General features: G+C 36.6%; 1 long non-coding RNA gene across 1 annotated transcript in view; it reads right to left on the minus strand.

Annotated features, from left to right (window-relative positions):
* Positions 1-7,764, minus strand: part of LOC110264526 — a 19,631-nt gene that overhangs the window by 2,962 nt on the left and 8,905 nt on the right. The window contains exons 3-4 of the long non-coding RNA XR_002350706.1: positions 3,174-3,184; positions 2,845-2,846 (exon numbers count right to left, since the gene is read on the minus strand). This is a non-coding gene — a long non-coding RNA (uncharacterized LOC110264526). The remainder of the gene's footprint in view (positions 1-2,844; positions 2,847-3,173; positions 3,185-7,764) is intronic.

Below are 7,764 nucleotides of genomic sequence, written 5' to 3' on the forward strand. Positions count from 1 at the left end.
AGAATTATTATTATTGACCGACAAATTATTTATGACTAAATAAATAAATAATTATGTAAGAAACAATTCAATGCTTACCTTAGGAAGAAGTATGGCTAAAATAATTAATATGTATAATAATATCGTAATTTTTAAAAATTATGAAGCATTCGAAATAATTTGTAGGAGTATTGATTAAATTTGTAAGTTAAATTATTATTATTCTGGAGTTTAGTAAATTAGATTTAGTAAAATTAATTTTTTTGGTATTTTTAATAATTAATGATAGTTGTTAGGTATTTAATTAATATGTTTTGGATAGTTAAATGTAGAAATTTTTTAATAATGATAATTAATTAATTGATAGGTTAATTGTATTTATGCATACATGCTAGTTACTAAATTAGCTAATTAATAGTAAGTTTAGCATTAGTTTATTAAATTAGTTACTATTATTAGAAAATTATTAACTTTTAGTAAATAATTAGTAATTATTAATGATTTGACTAATAGTTTGCTATGTTTTTGTAGAGTTCAAGGAATTTGACATGTAACTACCTACTGTTTCCGGATCAGTACAATCATAGTGTGGAAAAGTATTTACGGTTTACTGATTTTTATTATATTTCTCATATTGAAATAGTTCAATGTCAAAAAGCACTCGTAAATGCTCTAGTCGAAAGGTGGCACCCAGACACACACAGATTTCACCTTCCGGTTGGTGAGTGTGCTGTGATACTGGAAGATGTGGCTGTTATTCTTGGTCTTCTGACAAACGGTCTTCTAGTGACAGGAGTGACTATGAGTAGTTTTGAAGCCTAGAGACTGAGTGTTTGCACCAATTTGGGGTTGCACAGAGAAAGTCAGACTGCAAGTTGATTTGCATGCAATTTTGAGGTCACAAGCTCAGAAAAAACATGTCCAGCATTAATCCGAACCTCGGTCTCGACTCTTTTTTGGGTGAACAACTCATTAAGCCGGTAGAATGTTGCTTTGACAAGTGCAATGATAGGGAGATTGCGTGCACCCTTCAAGACTGAATTGATGCATTCCACTAGGTTCGTGGTCATGTGACCCCATCGGTAACCACTATCGAATGCCAACGCATACTGTCTGCGGGAGATTTGGTTTAACCAGTTAGTGTAAGTCTCATCCCATTCTCGTAAACACTGGTAATGCATGTCCTACTCGTGAACCGTCCTCGAATATCCTGCGCAATAAGAAAGAATGTAACACCCTAACTACCAAAGCTCACGCTTCCGGCTGCGCAACTCTGATAGTCGGACATTACGACGACACTTATACTATTTAATACTAAAATATGAGCCTGTTTAAAACTTTAAACCGCAATACCGCTCCCAAAAATACTTTCGTTATACAACATACATCCGTACATACAGTACACTTACAACAACTCACAAAGAGTACATCCATATATACACATATATATATAATATTACAAGCATTAACCAATACAATTCCTATCCCTCTTACAGAATATATCAAGATAAAGGCGAGGGTACAATAAACCATAACTAAAACAATACAGAGCATCTCAACAACAACTAGATAAACTCTTCGTAACTTCTGCGCCCATATCCTGAAAGGGAAAAAAATGTAGGGGGTGAGAACATCATCCTCGAAAGGGTTCTCAATAGAGGGTTTTTGGGAATTACTGTAATAGGATACATGAAGATAAACCGTACCAGTGATTAATAACCGACTTATGCCTCTTTTCAAAAACAACTGTTTACAATAAAAGTAAAGTCGGAAATCTTTTCTAAAAGAGGAACCGTTCAATTCTCAAAACATCAAAGCCTTTCAAAATGGTTTATCTATACTGAACCAAAGTAGCCTTTCATATTTTATTCCCAACTAGAAACACGAAACCAAAATCAACCATCGGTTCATCTCATTCCAACCACGGCCCTAGGCCCAAACAATCCAACCATCAACCAATCACCACAATCCAACAGAGTCCCAGATGCAAACACAAATAGGAAGTTCAAGCACAAACAAACAGTTATAGCATGTAGAACAATTAGCAATTAATCACAAAGGCAAACCACGTACAATATGCACACCCAAACAATGTCACATAGATGCATATGATGCATGCCTGTCCTAGTGGCTGATGATATCATCTGTCGGTTATATAGCCAACCCGACACGTCCTGGTAGCTAACCATGGACAGAAACACCCATCGCGGAGCAAGTAGGTTTCAGCTACAACCCCATTGCTACTACCCGCTCAACCCAGAGCCAGTGGAATAACCACTACTGCGGCTACTACCCAGGCGGGTGTTTAACAGCTCAACCTGGAGCGAGTGGAATCACCACTACTACCGCTACTACCCAGGCGTCATAGTCTCTGACCTGGAGCAAGTGGGACGAACCACAACCCTTGCTACTACCCAGGAATCTCAAGCATATATTCATTCAGTCCCAGTCATGGATCAACATCCATCTCAGCAATCCGGCTTAAATTCATAATTCATAGTCAGCCATACGGCCCATAACTCATTCGGCAATCAGCCATAAATCAATATCATACACAGCCATTCCGGCTCACGGTTCAGCCGCAAGCTCAGCTCCAAACCGCTTTCTCAGCAACCACAACGACTCTACCCGCAACATGTGGCCCCGATAACTAAATCCTAAACATTAACAATGCGAAAACCTTAATAATACATAACTGAAAACCACCGCGAAGGTCCTGAGATGGAGGTACTTACTATAACGACAAAACGAAACAACCGAAACTCCAGATTGACCTGGCAGCAATTGTGGCATCAGTTCTCTCGGAGCAAGAATAACAACGACCTCAGCCTCAATTATGCCTTTTTCGAATGATAAACCAGCAACGACTAAAACAGTAATCCACAGTCCTATAATTAGGCCAGGAAGAAAACAGAGGAAGCTATCAAACAGGATGGAGTTAAAACGACGTGCTCAACCTCCGCATACTAATCTCATATCAACCTCAAAGTTCCAACTTTCTAACTCCATCAAGCACTTTACAAACCCCAAATTTGATCGCAAGCCTAACAACCACAAACCCGTTCGCAAGGAACAAAACGCCCACAACTCATACGTTGCACACCTACCGCTTCAACTTCCGTATACACATATCACGCCTTAAAGAACTAACGCATCACGTTACTACGTCTACAAGTCGCACGTGATATCAAAACAATTCTCGAGTCTACTCAGAAGGATACAAGATTTAAAGAGGAGAGTCAAATGTCAAGGATAATACTCAAAGAGTTGAGAGAATGTATCCAGTTCCAGAATAACAAGGATGTTCAAGCAATGAAGTTTGCTAGACACAATTCAATTGGCAACTTCAAAGATAACCCTTAGATCAAAGAAGTTCAATAGGATCAATAAGAAGAAAACCAGCGCATCAGTTTGAAACAAACTCAAGCTGAGTCGAGGAAGCATGAGGTTTACAGAAGAGAATATTTCAAACCCAAGACAAAACTCACAGAACTTAAGAGCATGATTAAAAATACTTCCAAATACATTGTTCATAAAAGAATTGAAAACTTGCGGAAAAATCACTTCGCAGTTTGGAATAGAAGGTTAAGTAACAACATCCTTCAAGAGAGTAACAAAAGCATAATCGTGTCTTTGCTTTAATGCAAATTCATGTTGAAGTAGACTTTGTAGAGTTCTAAAACAAAATTCACACAAGTTTGACTAATAGCTAAAATATTTCCTCAAATATTTTAGAAAGATAGTTAGGTGCACAACCTAACCAAAAGCAATCATAAAACTCGGAAGAGAAATCAAATGCTTGTTCAAAAATTCCCAAAGTTCATATTCAAACAAGCGTGTATAACATTCATAGCAAGGGTGAAAGAGGAAGTTAAACTATTTTTAGAAAAGAAATTTCGAGATAAAAATTTGCTTACAATTTGGTAAAGGAAATAAGTGGTGCATTAGAACAGACCAATTCCCACTAAACAAGGGAGCTTTCCAAAACCTCATTTAAAATGGTGCATGCCAACTTTAAATTAATTTCGTCAAAATTGGACAATGGTTTCAATCTCAATCAAACAACAGAAAATAAATTCCGTCTAGTATTCTCCCAAAGAGAATTCAAAATTCCTTTGAAAGTTCAAAACAAGACTCCAAAAGTGTTTCTTGAAATCACCATCTCAGAAGAACATTCAAGAAGTTTAAGATGTACTAAAAATGAGTCAAGCCTTGCAAGAAAGGATCTTAAATAGTTCAAACAAAATCCACTAGGCATGAGACATCAAATAAGCTTTCAATTGATCCAAAAGAATACAAAAGTCATAGAAAAAGACAACTCAATCATTTGTAATTTCTCAATGATAAATCTTTGACTAAAAACTCTTGTAGAAATAATGGGAGAATAAACAATGCACTAACTTGAAACGAATTAAACTGACCCTCATAAGGATGAGATTCACAAGAGAGGACAAACCAAGATCAATGGTAATGTTCACAAAATGTAAAAGATTAGTCAAAAATAAAGTCAAGTATGACATTCATAGAGATGAAAAGCTTAAGAAGAAACCAGTCCGTTCATAAGAAGAAAGCTATGAGTCCAACATTTTCAAAAGAACAACAATGGCATAAACCATGTAGTATGCTAACCCAGACTCAAATCAAAATGAATTAAGTGAAGTTTATCAAACGAAACTCAACCGAAATAAAAGCGAAAAATCCTTCCTTTCCAGAATTTCGGAAAATATCCAAATACACAATCAAATAAAGATGTCCATTGGAGCTATAGTAAAATTACTAGAAAGTCAATTTACTTTTAAAGTAAGTGTAATTGTGTAAACCAGTAAAAGTACAGGCAAGGTATTAGAAAGAAATAGTTGTTAAACTGCATAAATAATTTCAAAGTCTCTTATATAGAAAACTATATATCTAATCAACAGCAATTTATAAAATCTCAAAATTGGCTTTAATTCACTGTCAAATAAGAGGAACACTGAATTAACAATTTCTCTAAGAATGAACTCGGAACCCGGAGCGACTAACGACATTAATCAATAGACCGTCATGTGCATAAAGCTCTAATTCTCGTCACTCGACAAGACCTAATACATGACAAACACTCAGAGTATGCAATTGAAGCATAGTCAGTCCATTTCTCAGGCTCTACAGGAAGAACTGCTCTGATACCATAATGTAATACCCTAACTACCAAAGCTCACGCTTCCGGCTGCGCAACTCTGATAGCTTGGACATTACGACGACACTTATACTATTTAATACTAAAATATGAGCCTGTTTAAAACTTTAAACCGCAATACCGCTCCCAAAAATACTTTCGTTATACAACATACATCCGTACATACAGTACACTTACAACAACTCACAAAGAGTACATCCATATATACACATATATATAATATTACAAGCATTAACCAATACAATTCCTATCCCTCTTACAGAATATATCAAGATAAAGGCGAGGGTACATTAAACCATAACTAAAACAATACAGAGCATCTCAACAACAACTAGATAAACCCTTCGTAACTTCTGCGCCCATATCCTGAAAGGAAAAAAAAATGTAGGGGGGTGAGAACATCATCCTCGAAAGGGTTCTCAGTAGAGGATTTTTGGGAATTACTGTAATAGGATACATGAAGATAAACCGTACCAGTGATTAATAACCGACTTATGCCTCTTTTCAAAAACAACTGTTTACAATAAAAGTAAAGTCGGAAATCTTTTCTAAAAGAGGAACCGTTCAATTCTCAAAACATCAAAGCCTTTCAAAATGGTTTATCTATACTGAACCAAAGTAGCCTTTCATATTTTATTCCCAACTAGAAACACGAAACCAAAATCAACCATCGGTTCATCTTATTCCAACCACGGCCCTAGGCCCAAACAATCCAACCATCAACCAATCACCACAATCCAACAGAGTCTCAGATGCAAACACAAATAGGAAGTTCAAGCACAAACAAACAGTTACAGCAAGTAGAACAATTAGCAGTTAATCACAGAGGCAAACCACGTACAATATGCACACCCAAACAATGTCACATAGATGCATATGATGCATGCCTGTCCTAGTGGCTGATGATATCATCTGTCGGTTATATAGCCAACCCGACACGTCCTGGTAGCTAACCATGGACAGAAACACCCATCGCAGAGCAAGTAGGTTTGAGCTATAACCCCATTGCTACTACCTACTCAACCCAGAGCCAGTGGAATAACCACTACTGCGGCTACTACCCAGGCGGGTGTTTAACAGCTCAACCTGGAGCGAGTGGAATCACCACTACTACCGCTACTACCCAGGCGTCACAGTCTCTTACCTGGAGCAAGTGGGACGAACCACAACCCTTGCTACTACCCAGGAATCTCAAACATATATTCATTCAGTCCCAGTCATGGATCAACATCCATCTCAGCCATCCGGCTTAAATTCATAATTCATAGTCAGCCATACGGCCCATAACTCATTCGGCAATCAGCCATAAATCAATATCATACACAGCCATTCCAGCTCACGGTTTAATCCAAAACCAGCCAATATTAATAATCATACATAGCCATTCCGGCCCATAACAAAACAGCACTTCCACCACTCAACATCATCAAATTCACAAAACCGGCATTTAAGCCATAAATCACTTTTCTCAAGCCATTTCACTTTGAAATCAAATTTCAACTCTTTTCAGCCTTGGCTTTAAAGATCTCATTTCTCAAATCATCTCAGGCTCACAAGCCACTTTTACTCAAAGTGAGTTCCCTTTTTAAAACAAAGCCACTATCGGCATTCTCTTTCCAAAACTTCCAAAACCATGGCAAGTTAAGGATTTATTTCAAAGTATCCAAAATCACCCACCCAACAGTGGAATTTCATAACAAAAGTTTTTCGGCAGAGTCCCAAGTCTTTAGGGGAAGGTCAACTTACATCAATTCCTTAAAATTCATTGAAACTCTTAAAATCATATATTCTCAGTTCAAGTAAATAAAATTGAATTTATTATGAAACCGAACCATATAAAATCACAAGTTCCAACCCGGTCCAAAAATCAACTCATTTGAAACGGAATCGGTTCATTTGAATCAAACCGCTTTCAGATTTCTTTTTGGAACCCATTTTTCCAACTCTTCCAAAATGCCTCAAACTTGATTACTCAATCAAAAGTCTAGCTTCCTTTAAAAATCACTAAAACTCCTTTTTATATTGAAATCAATATTAGAGCATCATTATTTCCTTCAGTGATTCAAACGGTAAAAATAGTTCATTTCTAAATGGGCCAAACTCAACGCATAAAGTTCAATAAATAAATTAAGCTTGAAAATATAAATATTCTCTTAATAAATCAAATAATACAACTTCTCAAATCCAATCCTTTTTAAATAACTTTTTAAACAAGACTAGGATTTTGTAGAAATTTCGGCAGCACCTCCCCTAAAACTTGGACTTTTGCCACCCAGTTCGGGTCCCAACTAAACCGTTTCTCATTCATTTTCAATGGCTCGAAACCAGAAATCAATTCAAAAGCAAGCTAAATCCAACAGTCGCCTCAGTGGCACATCTCAAGGAAACCATTTCAAAAATCAACTCAATATCAACCGATTTAACTCATTTCCAAAGCTTCAAAGAAACGGCTCAGTAACAAAGCTTTGTCCCAAAACCAAGCCAATTAAAGTAATCCAGGCTGAATTTTAAGAGTATTCTATCTTTCACATCATCAAAATAATTAACTCAATTCAAACCAATCCTCAACGGATTAAACTCATATTTCAAATCTTTAAAGAATCAACTTC

Source organism: Arachis ipaensis, chromosome B07, assembly GCF_000816755.2.
Source record: "Arachis ipaensis cultivar K30076 chromosome B07, Araip1.1, whole genome shotgun sequence".
NCBI lineage: Eukaryota > Viridiplantae > Streptophyta > Magnoliopsida > Fabales > Fabaceae > Arachis > Arachis ipaensis.